Consider the following 26,855-nt stretch of genomic DNA (forward strand, 5'->3'; position numbering starts at 1 on the left):
TGGCCCGAATGAGACTGTATCTTTAAAACTACATCTGAAGTCATGTGACTTTGTTTCAAGTTGTGCTGTTTTTTCTATGGACTGATGAAGTGTCCTTTGGGACATGAAGGTGCTTACCTACTTGTAGAATTAGAGTTTTATTTGGATATTAAGCCATACTTTTGGATTTCTCTGCATGTTTTTTTTTACCTTTGTTTGTTCTTTCTGCCTTGGAGGAATCTGTATACCCACACCTGGTGATTCTTTATTGATGTTAAGCACGTTTCCTTATTTAGATCCATCCATCCATATCCCCTTTTTCCCATTTTTGCACACTGGATTGGGGTGCCATTTCAACAGTGACAATTATCTAGAACCAATGTTTACACTGGTGGGTGGCTAGCCCTGGCACAGTAATCATTGTACACCACACACTCACATCAATGGCCAATTTGTAGTGTCCAATCCAGTTACTGTATTTCTTTGACATGGGAGGAAACCAGAGCACTCAGAGAAAACCCACAGAAACACAAGGAAGACATGCAGACTCCATACAGACGGTATCCCTGCTGAGAATTGAACCAAGAAACCTCTTGCTGTCAGACAACAACACTATCCAGTGTGCCACTGTGCACACTCATTTTCCCTTATTTAGATGACTTGCTTTTATTTGCAAAGACTTTTGAAAGTGTCAAGAGTTTTCTACATGGGTAAGATGCATCCTTCTCAAAACAACCTTTCAGTTTCGCAACCAGAAATCCTCTTTACTTCCTTCCCACAAGATGGTAGATTACCTTCTGGATTTGTCCCTTCAAAAAACCTTTCTTCTAATGGAAAAATGTGTAACTATATCTAATCTCTTCCTGGGTTTTTCCATTCAGTCAAGGATTTTTCCAATTAATTTCTCAAAATTCTAAGGTTCATGGCATCTATGATTCTCATGATTCACCTTCGCAAGACTACATATGAGAAAAATTCAGTGGTTCTTGAAAAGTGTGTGGTTTCAACATCCTTACTCCCTGCTTTTTTTCAGATTCCAGTATTGGGCTTTATAATTAGATGTGGTGGAGAGACCAGATGGCTCTAAATCCAGATATTCCATTCTCTCGGACAACTGCTGCACAATCTCTAGCAATAGATGTAGTGAACATTGCATGAAGAGATGTGTATGTATGGCTAAAAGTACTGGGTCTTTGAAATAAACCTGGAAACATGACAATCATGGCAAACCAAAGCACATACATGTATAAGAAATGTTAGCTCTAACAAATGTGGTCAATTGTCTTTATCATCTGTAGTCTCAAGGACGTCTTCTAGTGATTATAGACAACACCTTAGTCTTGCGGTACATAAGCAAAAGTGAGGTTACCTGATCTTACACTCTGTGTAAGCTAGCTGTAATACCTTAGAAAGTATCAATTCAGTGCAATCTAACCCTCCAAGCATCCTACATTTTGTCAGAACAAAACATCATGGCAGACAAGCTGATCAGGACCAGTACAGATCCTCACAAATTTAAATTGAACAAGGAGGTCTTCCTGGAACTGAGCAATTTATGTGGGACTCCTCAAGTAGGGTTTTTTTTTTGCCTCTTTTCAGAGCAGACAACAAAAGAAATTCTGTTCTAGAAGATCATGCAATCAGGCCTAGAAAACAGATGTCTTTTCATTCTCTTGGAATGGAATTTTCCTGGACGATTTTCCACTAATATCAAGGTCATTCTGAAGATTTAGAAGGACTCTCCAAAAATCAGTGTGATGACTCCCTTCCTGTATAGGCACATCTACTCACAGAAGACAGGAGGTGTTTGATACACCTCCATTTGGAAGAATTACAAGCAAGTACCTGGATGATAATATTTTAATACCTTTTTTCCTGAGGATGGGCACCACATATTAAAGGAGACAAATAAACCTGCTAATAGTAAAATTATATATTGCTAAATGGATAAGATTTTCTGGCTGGTACAGCAGTTTGAACCAGGACCCTTTTAAGGCTTTTTTTTACCTATAGTTCTGCAATATTTGTGGGAGTTATCCTCTGGCCTTTCATACTCTTTGATAAATGTTCATTCTTGGCCATGTTAGCATGCTGGTACAGCAATCCTCCCAGCCAACATAGTCTTTAGTAAAGCTTTTCTTGAAAAGTGTTTTGCATTTGCATCCACCTAGAACAAAAGTGGCCCCTACCCAGGATCTTAACTTTGTCTTGAAAAAAGTACCACTTTATCCTTTTGAACCAGTTCACCTGGCTGATCTGGCTGACTTAAAGTTATTCATCTGGAAAACGGTGTTACTCATTGTTCTGATATCTACAAGGAGAATATTTAAGTTGTAGACTTTTATGGTGAGTCAACTTTATCTGGTATTTCATAAAGGCAAGTTTTTTAAAGACTAAATCCTTCCTTTATGCCTTAAGTGGTTTCAAAGTTTTTTTTAGTCAAGCCACCGTCTTCTTGTCTTTTTTCCAGAATATAAGGGAGAATGGCCTCTTCATATATTATACTTACACAGACAACTCAGGTATTATTTTGACAGAATTAAAGCCTTTAAGAAATCTGTACAGGTCTGTGTCTCTTGAAGATGGATAAAACTGCAAGGAACCACCATGAAGACTGAAAAAATGTTTTTTATTATAGAACATCTCATTGCTATCAATATTATCAAGGTCAACCAAATGGGACCTTATCGCATCGAGGCCATACTCGTTGGGGATGCTGGTAAATAGGCTTTTGATGTCCAGTGTGACTAACAGTGTACCTCTATTGATGTTATTCCTAACTATGTCTTGTTTCAAATCATCTAAAAGGTCATAAGAATTCTTCAAAATAGTAGGGACAGCATTGACCATAGGCCCAAGTCTAGATTGCACATATAGTGAAGCATTTTCAGTGAACCAATGTTCACCTGATACTATTGGTCGTAGTGGGGGATGGTCCTCATTTTTATGTAACTTGGGTAGTCCCTTTATCAAGGGAATGAGGGGGGAATCTATCATTAGAAAGTCATAAAGTGCTTTATCTATCGATCTAGTCATAAGCAGGTCATAAATTTTATGCCTTAAGTGGTTTCAAAGTTTTTTTTTTAGTCAAGCCACCGTCTTCTTGTCTTTTTTCCAGAATATAAGGGAGAATGGCCTCTTCATATATTATACTTACACAGACAACTCAGGTATTATTTTGACAGAATTAAAGCCTTTAAGAAATCTGAACAGGTCTGTGTCTCTTATGAAGGTATGAAAAAAGGTAAGACAGTGTAAAAACAGATTATTTCCAGATGGTTGTCGCTGGGTATTTCCTTTTATTATTCAATCCACAGCAAGATACTTCAAGGCAGGGTCAAGGATTATTCGACTAGGGTCATGGCTTCTTCATTGTCATTTTATAAAGGTGTGGATTCTTGAAATATTCTAGAGGTAGCTATTTGGACTTCTATGCATACCTTTACAAAGTACTACAAACTAGATTCTTTTTCAAGACCTAGAGAACAGGCTTTGTTAGAAACATTCTCCAGGGGGTACCTAGACCATTGCCCTTTCTGCTTCCCTACTGTAGTATACCCATGTAGCTTAGGTTACTGCAGCAGTGATGAAAGTAACACAGTTATGTAAGTGAACTTGCCATAACAGTACACATTCAAATAAATCACTGTTTCAGTTGCTGTTCTCTCCCTCCCTCTTTCCACCATCCTTATTTTTATAAATCTTATTGCCAGGATGAGAACATTTCATGTTTATACCTAACATTTTTTTTTGGGTCTACCCGGAACTCGAAACTGCAAAATATATATATATATATATATATATATATATATATATATATATATATATATATATATATATATATTCCAACTACAAGATCACACTACAGTGAGGAAAGGGCAAATATTCCCATCTTCACTGTACTGCAATCTCACAATTCTGGTTTCCGATTCCGCTATTTTCGCTCATGTTAGCGTTCGGTAAGATAAACTTTCGTTTATCTAATATAAACTCTTTTTTCATCTGGATATTAGCACCCTATTTTCTTTTGGCAAGAAGGTCCTGAAAATTTTGGCACCTACATGCTGATTTTTTCCATTGGCAGCATATGGTTACACTGTCTCAGGGCGTAAGCTACTACCACAGTGATTTATTCTAACATCTACTGTTATGGTAAGTTTACTTACACAACTGTACTTTATTGTTGTCTGCCAGAAGATAGTACATTTATTTTTGTAGGTGACAAAGGAGGGCAAACTCAAAGTGGTGGAGTTTATGTATCTTAGAGGAGAGAGCAGAGGGGACTGTCTTTGTTTTATCACTGGCATTATTTTGAGCATTATGCTAGACTGACCCACATCACAAAGGTACACATTTAATGGTTTGTCTATATCTCTAGCCACATGTGTGGTTAAGAATTTTGAAAAATTATTTAAATTATGAGTTCTTGGATACAAACACTGTGAATGGCAGTCCTTTAAAGAGCTCCTTTTCCTGGTGCACATGGCAGAGTGAAGAACTTAGCAATATACATGGATCATAGAAAAAAACCTACTTTACTGATCCTCTTGACTGAGATGAGTCAGATGCGATTGCTTGAATACCAAGTAAGGATGCTGCTCAGGTGCTTATCACAGCAGGTGCATCAGTCATGGCATATGGTGGAAAGTCCAAGACCATACACATATTATATCATTCACATTACCTGTGAAAGCTCATAGATCTTGTGGGATAAGCTGGAAGCTGTTGCTGTTGGAAGGGCTATATATTACACTTCCAACTCAGCATGGCAAGGTCACAACCCTCATTAGAACATATGGCTTAAAAAAAATCAAAGAATATAAGGGAATAACTTTAAACGAAAGTATGATAACAGTAGTTAATTTTGGTGTAAATGACATGCTGTATTTACTGAATTGTAGAGTTATTACATTACCTGTGGTGCAACTCCCAATACTCATGGTAAATACTGTTTAACCCAAACAGCAGTGATTACTGTTCTGTCACGAACATTTCAGGGCTATCACTAAATGTGCAAGCAGGGCAATTATCATACTAATATTAGTTTCAATTAAATTTGTATTAGAGAGAGTTAAAGTGACAGTAGTCGAATGGCTGAACACAATTGGTACTATGTTGACATGGGTTAACTTTCAAAAATGTGAATGGAAATAAGTCTGAATATGATACAAGGGGCAAAGTCTCAGTTCAGCTGACTCTAATCATGGCCCTATTTTAGCAGGGAAATATTTCATTCTATAGTGGCAAACCAGTCAGTATTATAACAGATATTAACAGGGCATAGTCAGATTTTTGCTGTTTGTGTTGGATTTATTTTAGTTTATGTACTTTACAGCCACAGGTCATGTGTTATTTGCATTTGATTTTAATAAAATGTCCTGTTTCCTTACATTAAATTGTGCCACCATAAGAAAGTTACCCACTTATTAGGAAACAGCCCACAATGAAATAGCTTTAGTAAACATTTATCAGTCACTTTTGAAGGACACATCCCACATAACTGTTCATTTAAGAAACTGTCTAATTTATTATTAAAAAGAAAATGCTGGCACTTTTCCTTTCTGTGAGAAAGGGAGTCTTTGTTTAAAACATCTTTCCTCCAGATGTTAGTTGAATATGTGCATGGACCTTTGAGTTCTGCTACCATCTACTCTGACAAGTAAAATAAGTAAATGCCCCCTGATGAGAGACTTGTAGAACTGCAGGGAGATAAATGTAGTACATAGCTTTCTTACCTTTGAAAAGTTTGAGTGAATATTATACTCACCCTTGTTCTTTGTGTCAGAAAATATATTCCTTGCCACGTCATAGTTTGATGAATATTTATTCACTTTCATTGTTCTCAAATAGTTGTTACATTTTACAAGTTAGAATACAGAGAACAGTTAAAAGGTTAATAGAATGTGAACAACTGTTTATTACTATAAAAACATAGTTCAAAACTACTAAAATTGATATATATATATATATATATATATATATATATATATATATATATATATATATATACACACACACACACACAGATATAAGATATATAGATAGATATAGATATAGATAGATATAGATAAAACAATTAGGTGTCATAATACAGAAAGAACAATTTTCAAATTATTTACCCCAATGCTGTTTACTCCTTTCTGAAAGTTTTGTCAAAACATTAGTGCATACATCTAGCATAATATGAAATACAGGATGTAGTGAAACTAGCCATATTTATGGGACTGCAGTTTTAAAGGATGCAACAATACATACTAGAAGGTAATGCAACACTGTCCATTATTAAATGATTCAGAGCCAAGTAATTCCATATGGTGCATTCATTTAAACCTTCCATACTGGGCACAACGCACTGTTTCACTTAGCAGTTGTACATTTACTGTGTCTGATAGTAGAATCAAGGCCAAAGAATCATGACAAATAAACACTGGCATAATTGAAGGGATGTGATATTAATACTAATGGCGTAATAACTGCAGCATGTTTCTGCAAGATAAGTTGTGACTTGAATTACACTCCAAATAAAATAGTTATATCTGGATAGACATTAAGGGCATATATCTAGGCATATAGTAAGGGGGAACCGTTTTGTTGATGTCATGAGTTTCATGTTTTTTTCTCAATATAAGGAATGCAAATATGTTTTTGGAATGTTTCCAAGGGAATATTTATATTTATTATATAGTTATGAGAAAAAATACCCACTCAGTGTAGAATGACTAGGGTTTTATTTCAATAGGACTTTTTAAACTTTGACTGTGAAGTTCCTTCCCTATTGATTATGTCACAGTTATAGTGCAAAGTATATTCTTGACTCTCAGCAATAACTATTCTGTTTAATGGAGATAACTAAATGAATGAGACGAGGTATAGTATATCTTTGTCAAATTACTTTGCAAATGTCACTCATGAGATAATGCCAGTTAAAGTAAACTTATTTATTTTTCTTACAGAAAACAATAATACTGTTGGATATATATATATATATATATATATATATATATATATATATATATATATATATATATATATATATATATATACACACACACACACACATATATATATATATATATATATATATATATATATATATATATATATATATATATATATATATATATATATATATATATATATATATATATATATATATATATATATATATATATATATATGTATGTATGTATGTATACAGTGGATATAAAAGGTGTACACACCCCTGTTAAATCACCAGCCCCCGGATTCTCAAAAGCTTGCATGGAGTGCAAGATGAGCGTAGTAGCTCATGCAGGCAATATGTCTGCTGTGCAATCCAGGAACATCCGGCAGGGGCGTGCACGAGAGCTCCAGCACTAATCTTGCACGGAATAAGCCCTGGTATGCAAATCACCTCAGTTGCTGGGGAAATCCATGCAAATGAGGTGATATTGCAATCCAGTAAGCTTGCAGTAGTCTGTGCAAAATAAGTGCAATCTGCAGAAATATACTCGGTTACTAACAGAGTACATTTCCGCAAATTACAAAACAGAGCTATGACAGCTCCAAAGAAAGGCTGCATATTATTGAGGAAGAATGCCAATTGCCAAGTAGAAGACCATTGGCATTTCAAACTGTAAAAAAAATAAATAAAACAACTTTTATTTTTACTTCGCCGATCTCGGCTGTGTAAGCATAGGGATCAGGGGGGAAAATAATAAAATAAACTGAAAACGAGCATTCTAACAAAAATCAGTATTCTGCCATGCAAGTTAATGGCAGCCAAAGACAACTTGGCTAGGGAGTAGTGGTTGCTAAGGGGGGAGTCTCAGTGTGGGACATGTAACTATGCATTAGTAGGCAATCCTATGCAAATGAGGGAAAGGTTAGTGAATCCCAGATTTTCCCAGGGTGTGAGGTAGGTCCCAAGAGTGTAAGAGTATAAATAGCTGGGTGCAAGACTAGGATATAGGTGACATCATGAGGGTGTGTGTCAGGCATACTGTTAGTGGATTGGAGACCTGTGGCTCAAGATTGCTCCTAGGTTAGCACAGCTAAGCTAGGGGTGTGTCTAAACCTGCCTAGCACACTTTACAAAGTGCAAGCGGGTGTGCGCGGCGTGCACCAGGTTCTATAGGAAGAAAAAGGAAGTTAAACCAGGAAAAAGCAGCTCTGTGCACATAGGAGAACTCTGTTTGTACTGCATACACACAGGCTTAAACAGGGAGGCAATGGGAAGGGAAAAATGCAGAAGGAAGGTAATCAAGGAGAACTAGCTTAGCTGGCAGGTGAAATGTATGAAACTCAGCCAATTACACAGGCAGCAGACAGGCCAGCCCAGCACACCACTATAAACTATGCAAACACCTTTACCCCTTGTTTTTCCCAAAAACTCTGCACCGCTGGTGTATACAGACGGGGAAATTTTGCAAAACGTGTACAGAGTGTACAGACCCAGGGTAACCTACTAAGGGCTACATAAGCTGGAGATAGTGGAGTGCTATAGGGTGGACAGGGACCTCCTACAGCAAATTGTTGAGCTGTGCTGGCTGCGCCTCACACACAGAACTAACAGAGGGGAACCCATCCCACTGGATACCAAGGTATGTGTAGGTCTAAGAATACTAGCTACAGGTACCTTCCAAAGGCCAACTGGGGATATGATGGGGATTTTGCAGGCATCAGCATCCAGGGTACTCCACCAGTTCCCGGATGCCATGTCAGCACATGTTGGTGAGCATGTATATTTCCCCATCACCCGTGAGGTGTTAGCCAGCAATATGTGGCTCTTCCACCAGATAGCAGAATACCCTGAGGTAGTGGGTGCAATAGACTGCATGCATATACGCATTAAAGCACCACCAGGTGAGGGGATAGAGTCTACATCAACAGCAAGGGCTTCCCCTGCATCAACTGCCAGGTTGTGTGTGATGCCCAGGGCATAATAATGAATGTGTGTGCTGGCTGCCCTGGAAGCTACCACGATTCCCACATCTGGCATCTGATGCAGCTGTACCAGACATTTGCCAATGGGGACATCCCACACAGCCATCTAGTGGGGGATGCTGGATAACCACTGGACCCATCAGAAATGCACACACACCCGAACAAGAACTCCATAATGATGCACACACACACAAACACGAATCGTAATAGAGTCAGTGTTTGTGATGCTCATGTCATGGTTCCGATGCCTGGACACATCCAGTGGAGCCTTGCAGTACTCACCAACTACATGTACCCAGATTGTCCTTGTATGTGCCATGCTACGCAATATGATCCTGTGGAAACAGCTGCTGCAGGAACAGCACGGGGCAGGGCCACACAGCCCCCCACCAGTGCCAAGGTGTGCACAGGTGCAGAGTGACTTGGAGGAGGAACAACCTGAGTCTGCTCCAGTAGGCAGAAGGAGGCATGGCCAGTATGCCCTGGCCTTGGCAAAGAGGTAATGCATAGCACATGCACTGACACAGTAGGGACACAGGGAATGACACCTCTCTCCGACACACACATACAGTAAAAGGTATGCCAAACATGACACTACCTGTGCTCAACCATGTATAGGGAGTGTACTATGTGCATCCAACATAGGCAACCCTGCATCACCACCCTCAATACTGGGACACTCACAAGGTAAGTGGCTCACACATGCCAGTCAGGGGGGGTGATGCATTCCCAACAACAGTCACAGCCAGCAGGATAGGTGTAGACAAACACAAACAAATGCTGTACTATGGCCTCTGAATGAGCCCCATGGGTAACCCCTACCCTAGCCCTACACAGACAGACTACAGCAGGCCAGCCAGTTGGATGTCAGTTGTGAAGGCTAGGAAGTAAGAAACTAATATGCAGGTAGTGAAAGCTACGATCTTTAGTACACTGGTATGTCTCTAGCCAGCACGATAGGTAAGACTACAGACTAAAATGGTTTTCCTGAAATACCAGTACAGTCCTAGCAACTGTGTAAAGGTGAAAGGTGTGCCCCACCATCCTATGTACACTTAAAGTAACAGCAGGTGTGCCCCCCTACCCCTGTGTAGAAATGTAGAAACAGATCGGTGCCCCCCCCCCGCTAAGCAGAAATGTAGCAACAGTCAATGCCAACTGACTGATGTATACTCTGCAGACACAGCATGCTACCTGTCGGTGTACAGCACAAAGGTCAACACCGCAGTACAAACCACCTGGACTTGATCCACACATGCAATATAGATGGCCATACTGGGCATGCTCACACACTTAGAGGAATGAAGCAATGTCAGTCAACAACATACTGAAAGCCCATACTGGGCATGCTCACACACTTAAACAAAAGAAGGCCATGTCAGCAAACAACAGTGGACCAGACATATGGGCGGTTGCAGTTCTCATTGCAGACACATGCCAGTATGCACTACTCCTGCCTTGCACACACAGTGGATAGGAATACAGACATATATGTAAGGACAACACACTATAATAAGCCAAAGGTAAATGGACATAGATGTGCTGAAGAGGGTGACTGTGACAAGGAGACATCTGGGCCTGTCCCACCCGGCACACAGCCAAAGGGCCTCAAACACATGAGGCACAGGTGTCACTCACTGCAGATACTAGCCACCAGTATCTGTCAGCATGACGGTGTGTTGCATGTGTCAGCTGTGCAACATTACTGTTCAAGGAAGATATTACCTAGTAGCTGTATACACGTATCTGTGTCATATGACTCTGTGTGTGCCCGCATGTGGCATGTCAACCCCTAAATGAATGGGTTATGGCCCATGCACACACTGCCCTCCCCATAGCAGTATCATGACAAGCCTGCTGAGCTTATCCAATGTGAAATACACCTTTGGGGGAGCTGCAGCTCAGTAATCCCCATGGCGTGTCCCATAACTGTGTACTGCTGTACTGATAATCTAATTTGGTAGTAGTCCTAACCCTAGACTTGGCAACTGTGTGTGTGTGTGTGTATGTGTGTGTGTGTGTGTGTGTGTGTGTGTGTGTGTGTGTGTGTGTGTGTGTGTGTGTGTGTGTGACTGCACAGAGAGCAATGCTTTTTAGGCCACTCACACCCCGTATGATACACATACTTGACTTCGGCAAGGCTGCTGATGTCACTCACCTAGAAATACACCTCTGGGGAAATCACAGTGCAGTAATCTTCGTAGTGCATCTTGTAACTGCGTACTGCTCTAGTGTGATAAAGTAGTGAGGTAGGTGTTCTAATCCCAGACCTGGCAAGTGTGTGTGTGTGTGTGTGTGTGTGTATGTTGGTGTGTGAATCTATGTGTGTGTGTGTGTGTGTGTGTGTCTGACTGAGCAGAGAGCAATGCTTTTTATGCCACTCACACCCCGTACAATACACATACTTGACTTTGGCAAGGCTGCTGATGTCACTCACCTAGAAATACACCTCTGGGGAAATCACTGTGCTGTAATCTCCTTCGCACGTCTTGTAACTGCATACTGCTCTAGTGTGATAAGGTAGTGAGGTAGGTGTTCTAAACCCAGACCTGTCAAGTGTGTGCGTGTGACTGTGTGTGTGTGTGTGTGTGTGTATGTGTGTCTGACTGAGTAAACAGCAATGCTTTTTAGGCCACTCACAACCCATACAATACACATACTTGACTTCGGCAAGGCTGCTGATGTCACTCACCTAGAAATATATCTCGGGGGAAATCACAGCCCAGTAATCTCCATAGCGTCTTGTAACTGCGTACTGCTCTAGTGTGATAAAATAGTGAGGTAGGTGTTCTAACCCCAGACCTGGCAACAAGTGTGTGTGTGTGTGTGTGTGTGTGTGTGTGTGTGTGTGTGTGTGTGAGTGTGTGAATCTGTGTATGTGTGTGTGTCTGACTGAGTAGAGAGCAATGCTGTTTAGGCCACTGACACCCCCCGTACAATACACATACTTGACTTCAGCTAGGCTGCTAAAGTCACACACCTAGAAATACACCTGTGGGAAAGTCATAGCCCAGTAATCTTTCTAGGGCATCCTATAACTGCGTAGTGCTGTAGTGTGGTAGAGACCTGTGGTAGGGTTCCATCTCCACCCATGGCAGTTCTGGATGTTTTGTATGTGTGTTGCAATGTCTGTGTATGGATCAATGCATCATAGGCTACTCACTCGCAGTACATTTCAAATGCCTTACATTGCCAATCCTGCTGATGTCATTTATTGTGAAGTAAAACTTTGGGGTGAAAGTTCTTTAGTAGTCCCTGTGGTGCGGCCTATAACAGTTCTATGCTGTAGTGTGATATAGACCTCGGTCAGGGGTTCTATACCCACGCATGTCAGTTGTGGATGTTTTGTGTGTGTCTCACTGTCTGTGTAGGGAGCAATGCATTTTAGGCCAGTCACTTGCAGTACAGTTGAAATGCCCTACTTTGGTAATCATGCTGATGTCATTCACTGTGAAATACACCTGAAGGGAAATAGTACTCAGTAATGCCCATGCGTGTACTATAACTGCGTAGTGCTGTAGTATAATAAAGTATTTAGGTAGAGGTTCTACTCCCAGACATGACAAAGGTGTGTGCGTGTGTGTGTGTGTGTGTGTGTGTGTGTGTGTGTGTGTGTGTGTGTGTGTGTGTGTGTGTGTGTGTGTGTGTGTGTGTGTGTGTGTGTGTGTGTGTGTGTGTGTGTGTGTGTTTGTAACCTGCATCCTATGTAGAGGTGATTGTGGGCATTGTGGAGGTGGTTTTGCTAATTTAGCTTACGGTGGCCCTACTATAAATCACAATGTCAACCATACAGGGATAAAATATGTAAATTAGCTGGGAGGCTGGTGTGCAAAGCCATACCCATACATGTGACATCAAGGCCAGACAATCCAAATTAGCGACCCCACTATTACCCAGAGCACACACTCAAACCATGTGTCATATGAACACACATGCTTAGGCTGCAGCCAATATTTGGGTAGTACACTGCATATTGGCCACTGATAGTAGCTATTGCAGTGATAGCAGTGGGCTACAGAGGGCATGTCACCCTGCCCATCTGTCCAATATGCATGGACATGCAGGCAGTGCACCTCTATCATGTTTCCCAATGGACACCTGCACCACCTGTGGTGCCTTCACATGTGACCCACAACAGACATACCATGCCTGTCAACATTTCCTGTATGGACAGATGACACTGACATCAGGGAATGCTGTTGGCAGGCCATCAATGTAGGTGAAGGGGAAACCTGATGCCCAGTACCAGTTCCTGCCACAGGTGGGCAAGACTGGCACATCCGATGATAATCTGTGTTCACAACATGGGCCAGAGACCCAAGGTACAGTTCCACATGTCACTGTACATGAATGTGGGAGGTGTGCACATCCCAGACACCATCCATGTCATGGACTAAGGAACACATACATGGCATGTGGTGTACAGCATTGGCCATACACAATAGTCACCCAGGTGACTGGATGGGGGATGCAATTCCCACCTGTGTGGGCAAATGCATTAACTACAGGCCTGAGCCACAATGCAGATCATTGTCATGTGGCCTGATGCCAAGGTATTCCCATCGCCTACCCTTGTACAGCCTGCTGGTACAGTTGACCACCACACACCTGTGTAGACATGCACCCACGCTTGTCAGAACTGGCATCCTTTGTGTTTATGTGTGTGTGTTGTATGGTGCATATGTCCACATTCACAGTCACTACAACCCCCCAGAGCATACTGAAGCATGCTGTCTGATGTGTGACATCTCCTCATCTGCTTTGCCCATACGGCCTCCGTATGACCCATGTGATGCATGTGATACCTGCACATTGATGTGCTGTGGCAATCCCACTAGTGATGAGTTGCACACCTGGCCCTGCCAAGTGTGTCAATGAGTGTGCGTCCCTGTGTGAGTGTGCCTGTGTTGACGATGGCACCTGTTCATGCAGACAGGCACATGTATGACACCTACTGTATATCTACTGTATCCCTGTTGCAGATGTCACTCACCCTCACAAAAATGTTCTTTATGATTCACATCAGGTAATCTATGTGGTGCATACAATAACTGCATCGAACTGTGATAGCAGTACATAGTTGTTGGGGGTTTGATACCCTGTGCTGTTAGTTGTGTGACACAAACATGCTTCGGTTTTACACTCCCACCCCTTCCTGACATGTATTTGCCTCTGTCTGCCTCCCCATTCCCTCTCTGGTGGATGTGGAGACCCACACCTGCCTTGCTTAGGCAGCAGCATATGTATTTTTTGTGATGCTCATGATTAGCTGATGGCCTCTGCATGAATTGCAGCCCTTCCCTTGCTGATTGCATGTGGAACAGCTGTGGTAACAATCCCATAGCCAATTGCATGGAAATACATTCTAATACCTAGGAACATCATGGTGGCGTTGTGCCTTTACAGTCACTGTGAGTAGGAACTAGATCAGTTGTTTGGCGAGCAGCATCTTGGATGGATTAGGGATTTACCTCCAACAACACACACTGTAGAAAGAGGGCAATAAACAGGAGAAAGATGTGCCTGACCTGACTACAGACTGTAAGTTCTGCTATACTGCATTTGGATAAATGTTGGTTTAATAGTGTTAGTCTGGATATGCCTGTCGTACATGTAGTAATACCTGCCATGTCAGTTCCATGTATATGAGGAATCCCCATCTGCAGGGTCATCTGCAGGCTGGACAGTGATGTGCCCATGGTTTCATGTGTTATCCACACTGCATCTCTCTGTGGAATGCAGACGGTAGTGTGAGGATTGCATTCTGCAGATGGTGAAGGCCGTGACAGTTACTGACTTCATATCCCTCATAGGACATATGTTGCAACAAACACTGTTACAATGGAAATTATACAAGGTTATCACAGCAACATATCTATACTGGCCCTGTGTATGTGCTGTCAGCCACACCACTGTCAATGTTTGGACAGATGGGGTGCATGAAGTGGTGCATATGTGCTGTATGCCATATATAATGTCATCATATCTGATAACAAACCAGTGATATATCAGATTGCTACACATCATGTAAAGTAGGGGTTTTATTTCATGACATAAGCTGGACATTCTGTGGCTGTTTGTACAGTACTGAGGTCTGTGTAGTGATGGTGAATGTCAGCAGTGTGTGCATTGTTAATATGTACTTTAGCCTGTGTACAAACTGTGGTAGATGTCATTGTCCTAGCTCCCCTTCTATCAGATGTTACATGCTGCCCCACTGTAAGGTACCATTCTGCTGTATATGTTTGTAGGACCATACACACAAATGTCCCATACCACAGACAGCCGTCAGACCAAACTGTATAGCAGCCTAGTATATGTAGGGACATTCTGTGACTGGCGCATATGAGGATGGTGTAGAACAGGTAGTCCATATACTGTAATATTATGCTAGCCTACCATATGTGGCTGTGGCTGTGCTCACATTGGTTGTGGTAATGCACTGTCACACAGGTGTATCTTACACTATGCTGTGACATGGCTGTTGAGCCTGCTATGTATGCAAGTACATGTGCATTCCCTAATACAAGATGTAGGCCAGTGTTGCGCCAGTCTGCCTCTAGCCTGAACAGTGCATTGTTACATGCCTAGCAGCGTAGTGTACTTAATCAGTGGGATGTCATGTGCAGATACTTGCCAGATGTACTGCTGCTGGGCCTCCCTTAAACATCATGTATGTCAGACAGACCAGTGAGATGCTTTATGGATGTATGTCAATATCTAGTGGTTAGTATGTGTCCATGGCACCCCTGTACCAGCAGTCATTATGTGTCAGGCCAGACAGGAATGTGTGACTCCATCTATGGTGCCAAATGTATACCAGTTGTTATGTGTTATGCCCATCTACATGGATGTCTACATCCATATTGTCAGGCCTGATACACATGTGGTGCACTATGGGAATATGTGTATACCTCTGGACTGTACAGGGTGTGTCCATAGTTCCATATAAAGTGGCCAATATCTCTGCTGCACTCCACAGGGGCATTACATGCTAGCAGCGGTACTTCACAATCATGTCCATCGGATGTCTGTCAGTAGCCAATGGCACACATGTTATAAGCAGATGTCAGCATCCACACACACCATGTCTGTGAAGACAATCCCAATGACAGTAGCAACAGTCTCGTAATATACCTGCTATACATGCCTGACATCCCCATGCACTACAACATTGGGACTGTAGGGGCTGAGGTACGGCTACACTCCATGTCCAGGACATATGGTGGAAATATATGTGCATATACCTATCCAGATAGCCATAAATATATATATATATATATATATATATATATATATATATATATATATATAATGACATGTGTACTATATTGAATTACCACCGTCATGGCAACCACCCACTATAAATCCCTACAGCATGCGGCCGTGGTCCCTTCACATTTCGTGTGTGATGGACAGCCATCCTGTGTGTGGGCATCAGTGATACAGGCTGCAGTTAGCGATACCTCTTACAGGAGAACATGCACACTCAGAGCAGACACATATTTGTAGGAGGTTCAGGAACTACAGACAGACTCTGGGTGGAGTTGTGTAATGCTTCGCATAGTACTGGTGTTACAGGGTGTGTGTGTTGTGTGTGTGTGTGTGTGTACATACTAGTGTACCTTGGAATTCAGTCTGTCTGCATAGCTCACTACTGTGGGCCTACCTCTTGCTGGGCAGAGGTATGCCTATAATGTGTTGTCCATCCACCACACAAGCCCTGTGTCAGATATGACACTGGCAATGTGTGTGTTGCATGCTACTGGTACATGGCTACATCCATGTCTACATCTAACCTCAATTCCCTGACTAGGGGTATGTTGCTGACTATCCTATAACACCAGCACCTTGCTTAGTGTATGGCAACAGTGTTCTACATATATGGCTGCATTCCAGCCTCTGTCCCCCATCTACATACCAAGCTCTGCACATTTGTCATGCTGTTGGGGGTTGTTCTGTAGTGGGCTGTGTGTATATCACACTGCCATTGCTGCTATTGGTACACTGCTGTTGTATCCCCCACACATACAATGGGGCTGGGGCCATATATGTGTGGGCATCACCTACACAACACATGTGCACCCTTATGCACTGCAGAGGCCAGTATATGTAACAGTGGTATATGGTCATGTATTATTGAGTCCAGGTGGGGAGCAACATAAATGACCTAGGCTGTTACAAATGTGAGGGTATTAGGGGTGATCTGCCACAAGGTATGTGGATGTACAGTACCGTATACTCCACCTATATGGCAACTACTAACATGACCCTGCAAAACAGTCTGTTCTGTGTGTTATGCCTTGATGTGTTCCGGGTACAACCCATTGGATCACACAATGTCTTTACCTCCTACAGAGATTGTACAGAGTGTAGATGGAGGCTGCTGAACCACACAACTGCAGTGCATGCTGTTGATTGTGTGGTACCCTGTGGCCCAGTCTGTCAGTACTATTGTACATTCTGAAGGGCTTGGCTTGGACTGCAACAGTTGTGAACCTTGCCAGACTACTGTATACGTGTAACTGTTTCACAGTTGCAGTACTCCGTTTATATGGTTGCCAGTATTTGAACAGCTATATGATATGGTGGATTCCAAACATTTGGTCAAATTACACTTAGTCGAAAATGATACAAGGTATTACAGTTCACTGAAAGCTCACTTGACTGAAAGCTCACTTGGTCAAAGTTCATTTGTTCAAAAATGGAATATAGCCCCTGCCCCACTGCAGTACAACCCTGGAGTGAGAATATTAAATAAGGGGTGGTGTGGGGGGCACTGTCCCCCACAATGGGGGGGTGTTGGGGGCATAGCCTTCTCATCATTTTAATGTATTCACTATTATAAGAAGGTATATCCATTAGAAATGCATTAATATATATATATATATATATATATATATATATATATATATATATATATATATATATCTTTAGTAGAAACTATTAGCATAATGTGGGAGGTTACGCCCCCTGCACCCCCCTTATTTAATATTCTCACTCCAGGGTTGCACTGCAGTGGGGCAGGGGGCTATATTCTATTTTCGGCCAAATGAACTTCGACCAAGTGAGCTTTCAGTCAAGTGGGCTTTCAGTGAAGTGAAAAGCCTGGAATCATTTTGAACTAAGTGTAATTCGACCAAATGTATGGAATCCGAAATGGCATATAGGACTATTATGGTGCACAATTAAAGGAGTCCCACTTCTGAAAACCTGTGTATGGAGTCTTTACTATGACCTTTCTATGGGTATATGTTGCAGGCAATGATTGACATTTGTATGTTTAGCCCATACATACAGTGTCCAGTTGTTCAGGTGTTAGCTGTAGGCATACTGGCTGTTGCATATTGTGTGCACCTCCTACATACGTATCTGACTGTACATATATCTGCGTGTGTATGTGTAGTCACATGTATATATATATATATATATATATATATATATATATATATATATATATATATATATATATATATATATATATATATATATATATATATATATATATATTTGTATCTGCATATATGTGTCTGTCTATCTGTATCACCGAATGTTAAATTAGTGTGCACTTTTCACCGAAAGCTCAATTCACCTAAAGCACAATTCACCGAAACACATTTCACCAAAAATGGTATATGGCCTTGTCCCCGCTGTAGTGTGACCCTGGAGTTGGTATATATAGTAGGGGGGTGTGGGGGCACCACCCCCCACAACAGGGGGTGTTTTTTAAATCCGTTACACTATATACATGCATACTTGCAATCGCAATCTATTACTCTTATCTAAACATGGTATATACTTGAAATATGTGGGGGGCTCTGCCCCCACACCCCCCTACTATATATACTAACTCCAGGATCACACTACAGTGGGGACAAGGCCATATACCATTTTCAGTGAAATGTGTTTTGGTGAATTGTGCTTTCGGTGATTTGTGTTCAGTGATATGAGTTTCGGTGAAATGTGCATTCGGTGAAATGTCATTGATCCATATATACATATAAACATATATATATATATATATATATATATATATATATATATATATATAGCTGTATCAGCATATATGTGTATGTGTATCTGTATACTGGGGACGTTGATTGCTTCCACATATTACATGTCCTGTGGGAGGCAGACTGTACTTGGTGGTGTATTGCAGGGCACAGGTGTTTGGCTGTGGGGGGTTGCCTATTCGTACAAGACATACAGTGTGTGGGGCCTCTCAACCCCATTAACGGTGCATGTAGACATTGGTGTATTTGTTAATCTGCAATTGCTATCTACAGATGTATGGCCATATATACCTATATAGATGTATTTATCTGCTAATAGATATATTGGTATGTCTGCATATATAGCGATATATATGTATATAGAGTTAGTAAAATAACATATATATTTGAAGATATGTGTATCTATACATATATGGGTAAGTTGTATCTGCTAATGTTGCACTATAGTTATACACGCAGACATCTAGATTTTGGTAAACATTCTCTGCACTGTTGCATGACAGGACTGGCTGATATGTTTCTGAAACATTGAATATTTGTGTACCTGTCATGGCTTAGTGGTACATCGGTTCAGCTAGGGTGTACAGGGTCCTTGGTTTGAGTCTTGCCAGAGTTGTTTAATTTGTTGCTGGCCAGAACATGTCCCATTGGATAGAGAGTGATTAAGGCACCATAAAGCATTTGTAAGCAGGTTTGTGTGTTCTGCACAGCAACAAAATAAACAGGTCCTGCAAGGCTTGTAACCAGAACCCTACACATCATACACATAGTGATTTACCACTAAGCCATGGCAAATATGCATAATCATGATATGTCCACATACATATCATGCAGCCCAGGTATACATCACTACAGGGAATGTATTCCACCATGTAGATGTATTTGTGTGTGTATATATATTCATCATTGAATGGATATAACATATCTATATATGTAGATATAGGTATATACACACACACACACACATATATATATATATATATATATATATATATATATATATATATATATATATATATATATATATATATATATATAAGCCAATACATACAGATATACATAGATACGCATACAGCCAACAATATATATGTATATATCCACATGTCCACATATAGACAGCACTAGGAATGCATCTATGTCAGCATATATATGACTCACCTTTCAAAGGGAGAAATCCATGTGTCCGGAGGCTGGTAGGCCTAAAGTTTGTTCTCACCATTGCACAATCCTGCAATACATGCACAGAATATGCAATGTGCGAATGTCAGTATGCATTCGCTCATTGCAGATTAGGCAATTTGCTTGCGGATGCCACTAAAGTGGGGATGGGGAATAATTGCCTATCCCCACTGTAGTGCACACTAGGAGTTTGTATATCACAGTAGGGGGGTTGTGTGGGCCCTGGCCCCCCCGAGGGGGGGTGCAGGGAGTCATGCCCCCTGCCATTACGATATGTATTCCAACCTGAAGTTCGAGTGTCAGCGAAGGTGCCTGTAGAACTGCAGTTCTCTTAACTGTGGTGCAGTAAGAAATGACGGGTTAGTCCTTTCTGTTTGCAGAAAGGGCCGTTCAAAGGAATGATTGTCCCACTGTCAAAGGTGAACACATATATATCACTATAGGCATATATGGACATACATCTGTAGATGGAACTGGGAACGTAACCACAACATATATGTCCACATGCACCACTGATGGGTTTGAGAGACCCAAATAACATACATCTGGCATGGATAGGTAGCCCCCCCCCAGCCAAATACATCTGGCCTGCAATACAATACCAACCTTAGCAGATCCCATAGGCAGGACCCTAAACGCCAAGGGCAGTGCATGTTAACAGTACTCCATCCCTCCTGTAGGATGTGAGGCTGGTATTACTAACATATCATACAGTACAGTCAAGTGGCATGTCATGCTTGGGGGAACCCCCTGGGCAGGTGCAGTAGGTAGCTGGGATCCCTCATACAATCCCATAGCCCTACACCTGACAATGGTTTCACCAATGTTGGCAAGGATATCCACAAACCACCATGTCAGCTGGGATCTACCACCTGGTAGCCTGATGACTGTGATCTGCAGGGACATGGAACATACCAACAATGACCCATGGCCAATGTCACTGGTTATCTCAACACATGGGACCCTGCCAATGTTGGACTTGTCAAAGGCAGAGAATAAAACCTGAACCCGGTATACCTCCTCAACCCAATTATGACAGGTGTAGATGAGGGTTAGAAGGTGCACAATGCCTATGTACATCATAGCAGGCTTTTCCAAACCATCCCGCTTGTAGGAATATGTGTGGTTGTTACGGAATCTACCTCTGTTCACAGGATATGTTTCCACCAGGACTGCTTGGCATATGCCAACATACCACAGGTGCCATCCTGTGAGCATACATTCCTTCACAGATCATAGGTGTATCAATTCCCTCCTCCACACTGTTGAGGTGTGCAACACTACTGTTGCTGCTATAACTCACTGGGTGTGGCTGTTGTGGACAGGACTGCCATAATTGCAGTTACTGTTACATCTATCCCACCACATAGCTGTCTGTAATACTGTACAGTGTATGTAATCAGGTTGTTAGTTGTTGTCTACACCATCCACAGTAGTTGAGCACCTCACACCCTCCTAAGGGTAGGGCTATGCCACTGGCATTGGCACACACATGTTACATAGATGAGGATTGCAGTAGAGTGGGGAGAGAGACATACATCCTGCTGTTAGCTTGTTCAATGCCATCCACATTGCAGACTGCATATATAGCACTGTGAGGTTGTGCCTATCCTGTCTTGGTGGGATTACATGTGCAACCGATGTGTTACCTGCATGGGGACATACCTCCATGTGTACAGTCCTGTACCTGCACTGCATCCTAACCAAAGGCACTGTGTGTTGTACCCAGCTATGGCATGTGTACCACCCACTACACTTGCTGGTGTCCACTGTAGAAGGCCTGCTGACACCAATACTCCAATCAGCCATGTGGCACATGGACAAACACAACACAATCTGAACAGATACTGGTGACAACAATACAACATTGTTAACTAAAGCTAGGATGCATCATGGCTGCACAGCTACATCTTCTAAGATATTAGCATTTCACTTTACTGCTGACAGCATGCTATACATCATTCCATTGCTACACTGTTGTACAGTCACCCTGTGCATCAGAACCATGTTAGCATGTCCCTGCATCGATGTTACGGATGTCAGGCAGTGGCACAGGTATGATCATATGCACAGGGTGTGTTGGTTTGCTAGAGGCCTAGGCTGAGCCATACAATGAAAGCATGTGTGTGCGTGTGTGTGTGTGTGTGTGTGTGTGTGTGTGTGTGTGTGTGTGTGTGTGTGTGTGTGTGTGTGAGGGAGCTGAGTATTGTTATGGCCACTGGTGATGTCGTGTGTGCAGGTATGTGGTTGCCCTAGGTTTGTTGTTTATGTGTGTGTGTTTGTATGCACACAGTTCCTCCATGTGGCTGACCTATAAAGGGAAATGTGGGACAGCTGCAGACTGTACCTGGCAGGGTTTGCAGTTCACTGTCTCCGGCCATGGACACAGGACCTGTGCCTGGCAGGGGTGCTACAGGCATTATCAGGTACAGAGCCAGACTGAGTACTGTCCCCCGAGTTTGACAGACATCCACTGGATCCTGGTCCCTCCTGGGACTGGCCAGGGCCACGTGCATGTGGTCTGCTTTGACAGGTTGTGGAGAGCACCCCCCACAGTGCTGGGGCTGGTACTGCCACTAAAGGAGCAGCTGTGACTGTTTGGATGTCCACGGTGACCTACAGCTGCTGGTGTTGCTGGCATACATCCACATGGCCGTTGCAACCATCCCTCCCTGCCCTGATGCATGGACATGACATTTTGGATGAGTTCCAATGTCTCACCCCACTGTCTATCCATGACCTCGGTGTAATTACGGATGGCACCTGCTAGGTCACGGATGCTGTCAGTTACAGAGGTGTGATGAGCTCTCTGCCCCCTTAGATCCTGCCTGGTGTACTGTTCCATACATGCCTGTGCCTCCATGACAATCTGGAGCATGCATGTGGTTAAAATAGGGGTTGCACGTCTGCCAGATGCATGGTGACCAGCAGTGCTCCTACGAGCACCCCTGCACATCTGCCTATGTGATACCCCATCAGACATCTGGCTATGGCTGCTGTGTCCTGATACACATGCCATTGATACCACACTGTCCTAGCCCATGCCAACCATAGGCTGTCCCTCAGCTAGGGCCAATGGTGATGAGGTGTGTAGATGCAGTGTGACTGTGTGCATGGATGGTGTGGTTATGTGTGGATTGTCAATTGGTGGCCCAGCTGCAGCCCCTGATGACCCTTCCTGTTCCTCAACACACCTATCTTCATGGTCACTGTCTGTATCAGTGACATCAGATTCTCTGTGGGGGGGACCCAGTCCCACCTCGCCACCTGTGAGGGGAAAACAGGGAACAGACTTTAAGACCTGGACAGCACCATTAAACAGTAAATACACACAAACACACACACACACATACACACACACACACACACACACACACACACACACACACACACGTGCAGACATGGCCACACACACAGACATACACACATGCAGTCAACATACATGGTAACCAATACACTACACCAGACAGCACCTACAGAGAGCTCCAGCAACCCCATAACACACACAATAGCAGGTGATGGTGCAGTCCAGTATCACACACATACCTGTAGTTACACACATATCAGCATGCAGGACATGTGGAGCTGAACAGCATGCAGTGAAACTGTAGTCAATCCCTGTTACCAACATTATACATGACTGTGATGCATGGCTTCTGTTTGTAGGTGATGGCCCAATCCCTGGAACCCACTGCACCCATATCCACAGCATTGCTGTGCATCCGTTCAGCACTCTGGCATGTACTGTGCACCATACCTCATGGGTGTGCACACCATTGCAGGATGTGTCTCTGTGTGTCAGGTGTGTTTCTGGTGTTGCTCACAGCCTCTGTGTGTTCCTGGATCATGTGTGGACACGTGTTTAGTGACTGCTTGATGTGTTTTCACATAAGTCATTATCAGTGGTGCATTTAAGAGTGGAAGATTACCATTAGACCAACCATAGAGAAATTGTACTGTACCTATGGTGAGTGTAGAGACCATTATTGACCATGATTGGGCCCTGGATGATGTTGCCTGTGGTACACATAGGTTCATAGGTGAGTACTGTTCTATTGGTCCTGGGGCCTACATAAGCTTAGCTACAGGGGTTCCCTGCCATGCACCACTCACTAATGTTATTCCCCTGTGCCTCTGTCAGGCTGTGGCACACACATGCTACCCAAGGTGTATTCCCCATTCCCCATCCAAATGCCAAGTGTTTCTGTCAAGAGGGCCAATGAGTAGCATTGCCTGACATGTATGGGTAGTCCGTTCCAGAGGGTGGTGATTCCACAGGACAGGGCCCTATCCCACCAGTATGTTATGTGTAATGTGTTGATTAGGTTTAGGACCCTGGAGAGTGTGTTAGCAGAGGGAGAAGGGATTTTGTTATATGTAGAATGTTCAACTGCTCTGTGTATGACATAGCTGTGTATGTTGGGCAGATGTCAGCTGTGCTGGGCAATGTGCACTGGAGTGTAGCCACAGTTGTCTGAGATGGACTGTGTATTGCGTGTGTTTGAGGCTGGTAATCCCATCAGTGAGGTGTGTGCTGTGTCAGTGCACATGTACAGCATGCATTATGGGTAGGTGTGTTAGTTGTCTACATGGCCTACACCTTAGCTATGACATGCACAGTGAATTGCCAAGCATAACATACTCACCAACATCCAACCGTTGCCTTATTGGTATCCCAGAGGTACCTACAATGAAATGGGATAGAGTTGATGTCAGTGGCCACAGCTGTGGCATTGCTACAGGGTGGTTGCAATAATACAGTGCAACAACAGCTGGAGTCCACAGTACTACAGTTTATGCATTACTGCTTATCGGTACTACACAGCAACATACCCCACATCTCACACATGTATGGTTTGCCTGTAAAGATGCATACAATACAGTAGTCTACTGATATGCCCTGGAACCTTACCTGCATGCTCAATGTGTGGTGTGTGAGTAGCACCCACCACCTTGACCGTATAGGTCTGGAGCTCTTGCGAGCGGGCAGATGCTACCAGGCTGATGAGCAGCTCCTCCCCACTGGTGGGGGGGTGGATGTTATGGCCCCTGTTGCAAGGTGGTCACCCCACATGGCAGTGGCATGACATCGTACTTGCTGGAGCAGGTCACTACAATGGTGGTGGACCTACTCATAGGTTTGGCTGTGCAAACCCACCTCATTCACCCTGTGGACCACATCAGTCCACATGGCCATTCTCTGCTGGTCCATGCTTGTCCATTAGAAGAGCAGCTGATAGTTGTGGATCATGCTGGTGATGATGATCTCCTCCTCAGCTGCACTGCTAGTGGGGTTTATTGGGTGTGCTATACTCCCTGAAAGACATAATGAGGGAAATATGTCTGAGCAACTCATATGTCAGGTTTATCATAATACAATACACATATCAGTCTCCCACCACCATATCAGCTCCAACATACTGCTCACACTACGCTAGTGGTATGTGTCCGGTATGTGTGCCACTGGACCATATATTGTATTGTACAACACTTTCTGCTATGTGATTATAGACATGCTCCCTTGTGGGGACACTAAAGTTGCAGGGCTGTACAGAGTATTCCACTTGCATGCCATTGTCACTGCCACTGTGTTTCCACATATGCATGTGGTAGGCCTGCTATGTGATTGCTACACATCTGCCATTCTTTAGTATTGGGGATATCTATGCATGCTGTTAGACATGTTCTGGGATTGTGTGGACTATTACAGCCCACATATGTTCCATGACAGTTACACACCAGTGTGTGTAGGGGTTATTTGCCAGCAGGAACACCACTCCAACCTAATGTGCACATGTTACCAGTCCAGATCACATTCGTGGCTCACCATGGAAACTCTTTTTCTACTGTTCCATCACTACCTTCATGTGGAACCATTTCAGGGGGATGGTGTCCCCCATGGAGCACACACACAGACATGTGGCTGTCACCCAGGTAGGTCATGGGTATTGGGCATAGGGAGGGCCACAGTGACATTGGGTATGTGCTACATCATCTGGAGGCATGCAGTACACATACACAAGGTTCGACATGCATGACCATCCTGCCCAACACACAGCCCAGGCACCTTTATGTCCATGTAGATGCTGTTGTGACTGTCCATGGGTGGGCACCATGTTCCCTTTGTCAACATGTGAGGGCTCAGTGGCCTCCACATTCCAAATGTAACTACCCGTCCAAAGTGTTTAACCACCACATGTGTCATATACCAGCCCTGTATGCTGTCTTGTTTGTCACCGAACCAGACCTACATACCAATATGTGCCTATTACTCTTCACCAACATATATACCCCACCATCCCATATAATTACAATGTGTTCCCAACATGGGTTGCACACCTCACTTCACATTCCATCTTGCAGCCATGTACTGGTGTGTAGGTATGTTGTGTACTGATGTGTGATGTTCTCTCACACATGTCATGGCAGGGAAAATGTATTGACATGTATATATATTTTTATATCTATACACACATATATATGTATATATATATATATATATATATATATATATATATATATATATATATATATATATATATATATATATATATATATATATCAACATACACACACACATATATCTGTATATATATATATATATATATATATATATATATATATATATATATATATATATATATATATATATGTATAAATATGCGCATATATGTGTAGATATCATTTTGTGTTGTTTATATACCTATATGAATGTATAACTGTCCGAGGTTTTGTACACATACACAGCTGTGAATATGT

The sequence above is a fragment of the Protopterus annectens genome, chromosome 2.part0, assembly GCF_019279795.1.
Source record: "Protopterus annectens isolate FY-2018-M chromosome 2.part0, PAN1.0, whole genome shotgun sequence".
In the NCBI taxonomy this organism is placed as follows: Eukaryota; Metazoa; Chordata; order Ceratodontiformes; family Protopteridae; genus Protopterus; species Protopterus annectens.